The sequence below is a fragment of the Aethalodelphis obliquidens genome, unplaced genomic scaffold (assembly GCF_003676395.1).
Source record: "Aethalodelphis obliquidens isolate GAN/ISIS:26980383/991018 unplaced genomic scaffold, ASM367639v1 scaffold42, whole genome shotgun sequence".
NCBI classification, from domain to species: domain Eukaryota; kingdom Metazoa; phylum Chordata; class Mammalia; order Artiodactyla; family Delphinidae; genus Aethalodelphis; species Aethalodelphis obliquidens.
The window spans coordinates 1,538,133-1,547,481 of NW_020837986.1; positions in this window are offsets into that span (position 1 = coordinate 1,538,133).

Genomic DNA, 9,349 nt, shown 5'->3' on the forward strand with positions numbered 1-9,349 from the left:
CAGAGGCCGAGTTTCTGGCATCAGCGGGAGCCTGTTATCAGGGCCTCTGAGGACGCTGGCCTCAAATCAGGACAAAGCCATCTCCATGTTAAAGCGGAAACATAAACATACAGGCTCAGGGTGCCACATACCTTCACCTCCCTGTTCTTTCCCACTACGGCAAGAAGCTGCTGAGAGAGAACCACACATTTTAAGCCCTGAGGTCCTGGCAGTTGGGGAAGGGAGGCTCCAACATGACCCTGTTCCAGGTTGCTTTCCTCCCCACCAAGGCCAAGCCTGAGCTGCCCCGAGACCCTGTTCTGCAGTTGAAGTATCACTAAGGCAGTTTCCAAGGCGAGTGGGCCTGGCCCTAGGAAAGCTTTGGAAGCAGGCTGCCACCCAAGCTGTGGTTTCCACAGGGAGTGGCTCTCTGGCCGTTCTGGGACCAGATGAGAGAAGCCAGTTAAGCCAAGAATAGATGAGGGCAACGGGGCACCTCCTCTGGTCTCCATGGCCCAGAGAGTGTCTGATGTGGCGTGAGGCCCCTTCCATGTCTTCACTGCCCGATATGTGTTGAGGCCTGCCCCAGAACCTTGAGACAGGCTCTTCATCTTCAGGGAGCCCACGGAGGAGTGGGGAGGCAGACACATAAATACACCGTCCGCTACAGGGAGATAAAGGCTCTACTGGGATGACCAGGGGAGTAGGTGTGCAAAGGAGAAGGCTTCAGAAGAGATAACAGTGAGGTGAATTTTGCTGGAAGAATAGGGTTTTCCAGGTGGGCAAGGAAGGGGGAAGGGTATGGCCAAGGCCTGGAGGTGTGAAAACGTGTGTTATGTTTGCAGAACTAATCGGTCTGAGCGCTGCCTGGGAACCCAAATCCAGTCCCTGTTCTGGGTTAGGGCCCAGCATCCCCAGGTGGTGTTTCAGTCATCTCAGGATGGAGTGGGGGGCACCAGTGGTGGTCTCCTCCACCCTCCCACCCACTCCCTCCGATGCCCATTTTTCTACTTCGGGCAGCCTGGCCAAGAGCCAGGATGTTTACACCCATACGAGCTGAGTCTGCAGAATTAAATCCCAGACTTCTCCAAAAAAGAAGCCAGGGTGTCAGCTGGCAACTTCCTGAAAGTCTGAGATCAGAGGAAACAGTGACCTAGAGAGGGAGGAGGACACCAACGGAAACCCCAGCTGAGGGGTTTCTAGAACACTTGGCTTCTAACCCAGAGATCTCAACCCTTTATTTGGGTATAATTTAAATACCATGAGATTTATTTGTTTCAAATAGCAATTCGGTGGTTTTTGGTAAATTTACACAGTCGTGCAACCATCACAACTCAGAACATCTCCTGCTAAAAGATCTCTTGTTCCTGTTTGCAGTCAACCCCTCTTTCCACGCCCCAGTCCCAGGTAACCACTAATCTGCTCTCTGCCTCCATAGATTGGACTTTTTCTGGACCTTTCATATCAATGGAATCATACAGGGACTTCCCTGGTGGTCCAGTGGTTGGGACTCTGCGCTTCCACTGCAGGTGACCGGGTTCCCTGGTCAGGGAACTAAGATCCCGCATCCCGCATAGCTGTGCGGCACGGCAAAAAAAAAAAAAAAAAAAAAAAACTGTAGCTTTTATGTCTTGGTTCTTTCACTTTGCAGAATATTTTTGAGATTCATCCAGGTTTTAGCATTTATCAGTAGCTCATTCTTTTTTGTTTCTGAACAGTATTCCCTTGTACAGAGAGACCATATTTTGTTTATCTGTTCACCAGCTGATGGACATTTGGATTGTTTCCACTTTTTGGCTATTATGAATTGTGCTTCTGTGAACATTCATGTACAGGTGTTGTGTAAACATACGTTTTCCTTTCTGTTGAGTGAACGCCTAGAAGTGGAATTGTTGTATATATAGTACATTTATGTTTAACTTTCTAAGAAACTGCCAGATGTTTTCCAAAGCAGCTGCACCATTTTATATCCCCAGCAGCAAAGTATGAGGGCTCTGATGTCTCCACGTCCTCGCCAATACTTATTATTGTCAGTCTTTTATATTATATCATGCTGAGGAACTATTTTTTAAAATTTATTATTACCTTTTTTTTTTTTTTTGGCCACGCCACGCAGCTTGCGGGATCTTAGTTCCCCGACCAGGGATCGAACCCGTGTCCCCTGCAGTGAAAGCGAGGAGTCCTAACCACTCTCTGCCAGGGAAGTCCCTGCTGAGGAACTTCTTGAAAACACCCACGGGGACTTCTGGTGGCGCTGTGGTTAAGAATCCACCTGCCAATGTAGGGGACACGGGTTCGAGCCCTGCTCCGGGAAGATCCCACATGCCGTGGAGCAACTAAGCCCATGCGCCACAACCACCGAGCCCATGTGCCACAACTACTGAAGCCCGGATGCCTAGAGCCCGTGCTCCGCAACAAGAGAAGCCACCACAATGAGAAGCCCTTGCACTGCAACGAAGGGTAGCCCCCGCTAGCCACAACTAGAGAAAGCCCACCCAGCAACGAAGACCCAACGCAGCCAAAAATAAATAATTTTAAACAAAATCCGCCTCTTTAATAAAAAACAAAAACAAAAAAACACCCATGGATGCCCTGGCTCCGTCCCAGACCAGTTAAATCAGAATCTTGTGGGTTGCGGCCCAGGCATATGTATTCAAAACATAACAAGACGAAGCAGAAACCTCCCTACTTGAAAAGCTACTAATGTGCAGATGGGTTGAGAGCCAGTGATCTAATTTTCGGCCTGAAGTTCTGTCCGACTTCACCGAGAGGGAGCTCAAGCTGGCCAGCGGCCTCTCCCACACCAAGAAATATAGGGGCTTGGGGATGAGAAACAAGAAACCTCTCAAGAAGGCACGCGCAGTCCCAGAGCAGATGGGTTGTTGGAATGTGAGGTGAAGGGGCCTGGGAGCGGGTTGGGTCCAGGGGTCCTGATTTCTGCGCAGCCAGATGAGATCCTAATGGGTCACCTCCCACGACCTTAGGGATTGTTCAGGCCTCTCAAGAGATTAGGAAAGTTATGACATTTCTGGCTGCAGACCAGCTCCAGATAACCCCGGGGAAATACAAGGAGGTTGGCGGTGCCAGGAGGAAGCACAGGGAGCTTAGAGGCTCAGGGGAGAGTTAGGCCAGGGCCACACAGTTGGTGATAAAATCTCCTCCTTTTGGAGGGTCTGCAGATGATAATAACCACCCACTTTCCAGGTACCAGACCCTGGGCACTAGGGATACAGCTATGAATAAGTGTCAGGCTCCTACCCCCATGGAGCTGACAGTCTCCTGGAAGAAACAGACAATAAAGAATTAAACAGAAGGACAGGTAATGATGCGGAGGGGGCCTCTCAGTGGGGGTGGCATTTGAGTAGAGATCTGAGTCAGTGAAGGAAGCTAGTCATGCAAAGGTCTGTGTGCAAAGATGTTTCTGGCAGACGGAAGAGTCTGTGGAAAGCTTGAGACTGAGTGGATTTGGTGTGTTCCAAACAGTGGTAGAAGGTGGAGTTGGAGAGGAAGGTAGGCAAGAGCTAGATCACCTAGGGTTTTTTGGGGGGTCATGGCCAGAGTCCGAGTTTTATTTTGCATGCGATGGGGAGAGAATGGAGGAGGGGTTTGAGCAGGGTAGTAACACGCTACGGATTTCTACTTTTTTTTTTTAATTAATTAATTAATTATTTTTTGGCTGCACTGGTCTTCATTGCTGCGCACGGCTTTCTCTAGTTGCAGCGAGCGGGGGCTACCCTTCGCTGTGGTGCATGAGCTTCTCATTGCGGTGGCTTCTCTTGTTGCGGAGCACCGGCTCTAGGCACGCGGGCTTCAGTAGTTGTGGCACGCGGGCTCAGTAGTTGTGGCTCACGGGCTCTAGAGCGCAGGCTCAGTAGTTGTGGTGCACGGGCTTAGTTGCTCTGCAGCATGTGGGATCTTCCTGGACCAGGGCTCGAACCCGTGTCCCCTGCATTGGCAGGCGGACTCTTAACCACTAAGCCACCAGGGAAGCCCCGACTTCTACTTTTTAAAGATCACTTTGGTTGGTGCAGGGAAACTAGACCTATAGGAGCAATAGGGAGGTGGGGAGATGAGGCGAGTTGTCCAGAGAAAAGAGGAAAACAGCTTGGACTGGTGTTGGTGCAAATGGAGAGATGTGTTTAGATGTGGGACACCTTTTGAAGTTAGAGACACCAGCATTTGCTGACATGAGGTAGGAGGGGAAAAAAAGGAGGCAAGGACGACGCCTGTTTTTTTGTTGTTTTTTCTTTTGGCTGCGCCCTGACCAGGGATAGAACCCAGGCTCCTGGCAGTGGAAGTGTGGAATCCTAACCACTGGACCATTGAATTCCCAATGCCTACATTTCTGACTTGAGCATCTTGGTGAAGGATGGTGTCATGCCCTGAGATGGAGAACGCTGGGAGAGGAGCAGAATTAGGACGAGAGGTGGGGAGGCTAAAATAGAGATCTAGCTCGGTGGAAGAGGAGGGAGGCTGGGGGGTGGGGGGACTGCAATGTCCTCATGATTCAAAGCTGGGGAGTCGGCCATCCTTGTTACATCAAAGCCTGTGTATGTTGGGCCCCTGAGACTGTAGTATTAGAGCATCTCGGAAAAATTCAAGATGCTGTAATGTTCAGGATGCTTCTTGCAACCTTTAGGAAGTCCCTGCAAAAATAGAGACAAGCTTAGGCCGAAGAGGTGGCCCATCCTTATTAGCAAAAGGACAAGTCACCACATCTTTTTGTCCCCTCCCTTCAGGTACTACGAAATTTTATTACTGGCTTATGAACTCCAAACATCTAGAGAGCACTGCTGTGGATCCTCCAGCATGTCCTCAGATCGCCGAGAGGGTGAGAAGCCCATGCCGAGTGACTAATACGAGCCGGGGCACGAGGCTTAGAGGACCATGGAGAGAGGCCCCCGTGACTCAGAGTCAGTCCACAGGCTGCAAGAAGCATAGAAACTGAAAGGAAGGTGCAGCATGAAGAAAACAAAGAAGAAATCAGAGAGAATAAGTGAGCTGCCCGAGGTCAACATCAGAGCTGAGCTGGAAAGGTACTGGGGATGGGGTGCAAAGGACCCAGGAGCTGGGGAAGCAGCACCCCACAAGAAGCGTTAGAATTCTTGAGTTTCAAACCTGGAAGGGCCTTCGAGGCCCAAATGGCCAGCTCCTTCCCCCGAAAAAGGAGGAAATGGGAAAGAAAAGGAGAAACCAAAAGACCAGGTCTCCAAGTTTTAGAAGTCACAGAAAGGCAGTCAACAGCTCCACCCTGGCTGAACCCAGGAAGCCCTGGTCCATTATTTCTATCTGTCCATTTGGTAAACGTCTGGTTTCCATGGGGGCAGTTCTGTCCAGCTGCGTTCTGGAAACAGGTGGCTTGCAGAGACGTAATCAGGGTCTCCCAATCTGACATATGCTCCCCCCACAATGCACCCCTCCCCTCATTCCAATTGGGCCCCCATCACACGTTCCCAGGCACACCCACGCTGAGCAGCGCGCACACAGGCTGCGGGGCTCATGGGCTCAGGCAGAGTGAGAGGGAGGGGGATCATTTCCTGAGGGGTAGCTTGGGTGGGCCTTGGGGGTGGGGAAGTGGTCAGAGGAGAGATGGGCTGACGCAGCTTCTCCAAGCCATGCAAGTGTCCAAAGAAAACACAGCTGGAGAAAGGGAGAGGGAGCGGGGAGCTGGGCTATCCGAGTGCTGACTTCTTGGGTAGAAATCCAACTTGGTAAACTGTGGTCAGTAGAGCCTGTGTTTATTTACTGGGACCAGTTACTTCCTCCTGCTGTACCTCAGTATCTCAATGTGCAAAACAGGGACAATACTAGCTACCTCGAGGGATGGCTGTGAGGATTAAATGGGATCATTCAAAAAGAAAGACGATAGGGCTTCCCTGGTGGCGCAGTGGTTGAGAGTCTGCCTGCCGACGCAGGGGACACAGGTGGGTTCGTGCCCCGGTCCGGGAAGATCCCACATGCCGCGGAGCGGCTGGGCCCGTGAGCCATGGCCGCTGGGCCTGCGCGTCCGGAGCCTGTGCTCTGCAACGGGAGAGGCCACAACAGTGAGAGGCCCGCGTATCGCAAAAAAAAAAAAAAAGAAAGAAAGACGATAGACTGAAGTGGTGAAGAGCGTGGGCCCTGGAGCCAGACTGACTTGAGCTAATTACTTCACCTCTCTGGACTTCAGTTTCCACATCTGTAAAGTGGGGATGATGACGTACCTATTTTGCAGGATGTTTTGAGGTTTCGGTGAGTTCCTATTTGCAAAGCACTTTTTGTTTGTCAAACAACTGCTTGATACTAATAACCAGAGACATTTATTGAGCCCTTTGGTGTGCCAAGTACTAGATTCAGCACTTTATACTTTGTGACATCAAAGTCTGCCACCCAGGGAGGGAGGCAGGTGTTAGATCATCCCATTACAGATGTGGAAACTGAGGCTCATAGAGAGACTTACTTTTTAATTTATTTTAATTTATTCTAGAACAGGGATAGGCAAACTATACTCTTTCTAATAGTATTGTTTATGGCTTCTTTCATGCTACAGTACTGGAGTGGAGCTGTGACAGAGATTAAAGGGCCTGCAAAGCCTAAAATATGTACTATCTCACCCTTTACAGGAAAAGCTTGCTGACCTCTGCTTTAGAAAATGGCAGAAGCAGGATTTGAACCAGGTCTGCCTGGACCCACAGTACTTAACAGCTTTGCTATTCTGGTTTTTTGCACTATCACTGTGCTGGGTGCAAAATAAAGGCTAGAAAATCATTTCTTTCCTGTCACTTTGAGGGCTGAGAAGGCTTCTCTTATCTTCTCATATCCAGGAGTGAAAGTGGAAAGGGATTTGGGGATTCTGATCGCTCCATCTTTCAGGCCAAGCGGTGAGGACTCAGGGAAGGCTGCCAAAACTCCGCGTGGGGCTGCACGTCTGACAGCGTCACTCTGAAGTGTGAGGTCGGGGGCACAAATTGTGGGAGAGAGGGGAAATCCGTGTGACAGAGAGGGGCAGGCTGAGTAGGCAAGTCCCTGAAATCAAGATCAGAGACTGTACCTTCTCGTCTGCCAGCCCAGGTCAAGGCTATGTTTAGAGTCAGTCTGACTGAAACTCACAGAGGCAGGAGCTGGTAAAGAATCCCGGGGTGGTGTAGGTATCGCCTGCTCCCCGGAGATACTCAAGGGCTCCAAAACCAGTTCAGTCACACAGCAAATATATACTCAGTACCTGATCTGTACCAGGCACTGTTTTAGCACCGAAATAAGTGGTGAACAAGATCCCAGCTCTCACGGAGACAGACGATAAACCAATATTAAATAGGAATAAGATCTATAAAGAAAATAAACCAGGCTGATGTGATTGAGAGTTAACTCCTAGGTAGGCAGGGAAGGCCTCTCTGAAGAAGGGCCATTTAAGCCGAGACCAAAATGACAAGGAGCCAAGCCATGAGAGGATCAGAGGGAAAAGCATTCTAGGCAGAGGGAACAGCAACTACAAAGGACCTGAGCAAAGAATTTCACTTGCATGTTCAAGGAACCAAAAAGTCAGTGTGGGGGCTTCCCTGGTGGCGCAGTGGTTGAGAGTCCGCCTGCCGATGCAGGGGACGCGGGTTCGTGCCCCGGTCCGGGAAGATCCCACATGCCGCGGAGTGGCTGGGCCTGTGAGCCATGGCCGCTGAGCCTGCGCATCCGGAGCCTGTGCTCCGCAGCCGCAACAGTGAGAAGCCTGCGTACCGCAAAAAAAAAAAAAAAAAAATCAGTGTGGCTGGAGCAGAAGGAAAAAGCTGAGAGTGGTGGGAAAGGAGACAGGAAAAGGTCCTTTCATGTGTCTAGAAATCAGGGCATGGAGGCAGTTTATTTCAAGTGTGGTGGAAAGCCACTGAATGATGGCTAAATGATGCTAATAATTGTAGTGACTTTTTGAGCCCTTAATAAATGCCAGGTGCTTACTAAGCCCTTTACATGCATTAACTCATTTAATCCTCACAAGCCACCCTAAGAAGGAGGTACTTTGATTGTCCTCATTTTATAGATGAGGAAACAAAGGCCCATGGAGGTTAAACCACTGGCCCAGTGTCACACTGCTACATTTAAAGTTCGCTGGGGCTGCTCTGGGGACAGTAAATTACAGGGGCCAAGACCCTGTAAGAGATAACAATGATACAAAGACAGCTTGCATTCCAGTTAAGAAAACGAGAGGAAAGAAAAACTAACATTCACCAGGTTTTCTGCTTCAGCCAGACTCCGGGAAGAGTGAGGGTTACTAGAGTTCAAAGGCGTATAGGCACTTCCTCTTCTGGATATCCTTAGCACTTTCTCTGTTCCCCTCCTACACCCCTTCTGCCTTGTTTGCTTGTGATCTGTGCCCCTAATCACAATAGTTAGCTAGCATTTATTGGTTAATGGCGTTAATGGTGTGCCGTTATCATGCCCGGCACATGCACTATGCCTGTTTAATTTATTCTTGCAATAATCTAATTGTATCCATTTTAGGATGTGGAAATTGAGGCTTACAGCTGCTAAAGTAAGGGGTCCAAGGTCATACATCTAAAAATTGACAGTCTAGGATTTGAACCCTTCGAACACAGTCAAAGCACTTAACTACTGGGCTGTAAACACTCACTTCTGACCTCCCACCCTGCCATGAACAGTCTCTGAGCTCCCCAGTAGTAGCCAAGGATTGTCTTTACCTCTAGTTTCCTGCTAAAGAGGGTTCATAATAATGCCAACCTCACAGGTTGTTAAGAAGATTAAACAGGGCTTCCCTGGTGGCGCAGTGGTTAAGAATCCGCCTGCCAGTGCAGGGGACAGGGGTTCGAGCCCTGGCCCGGGAAGATCCCACACGCCGCAGAGCAACTAAGCCCATGCACCACAACTACTGAGCCCGTGTGCCACAACTACTGAAGCCCGCGCACCTAGAGCCCGTGCTCTGCCACAAGAGAAGCCATGACAATGAGGACTCTGCGCACCACAACGAAGAGTAGCCTCCGCTTGTCGCAACTAGAGAAAGCCCGCGCCCAGCAACAAAGATCCAACGCAGTCAAAAGTAAACACAAACAAAAAAATAAATAAATAAAGATAAAACAAGTTAATCTAGATCTCGGGTGACCAACCATCCTGGTTTCCCTGGGACTGAGGGGGCTCCCTGGAAGGGAGACTTTCTGTTTCAAAATCTGGGAAAGTTCTGGGCAAATTAGGAGGAATTGCTCATCATGCCTGGATTCGTGCTTTGTGCTAAATACATGTTCAACAGACATTAATCATCGTTTCTCCTTTCCACTTTCATGCATTTGATAACAAAAAGGTAGCAAGCACCCACTCTGTGCCCATCCTAGGAGCTGGGAACACCGATAGGCAGTACACGTGCAGAGAACCTAGCTCCAAAGTCTCACCAAAA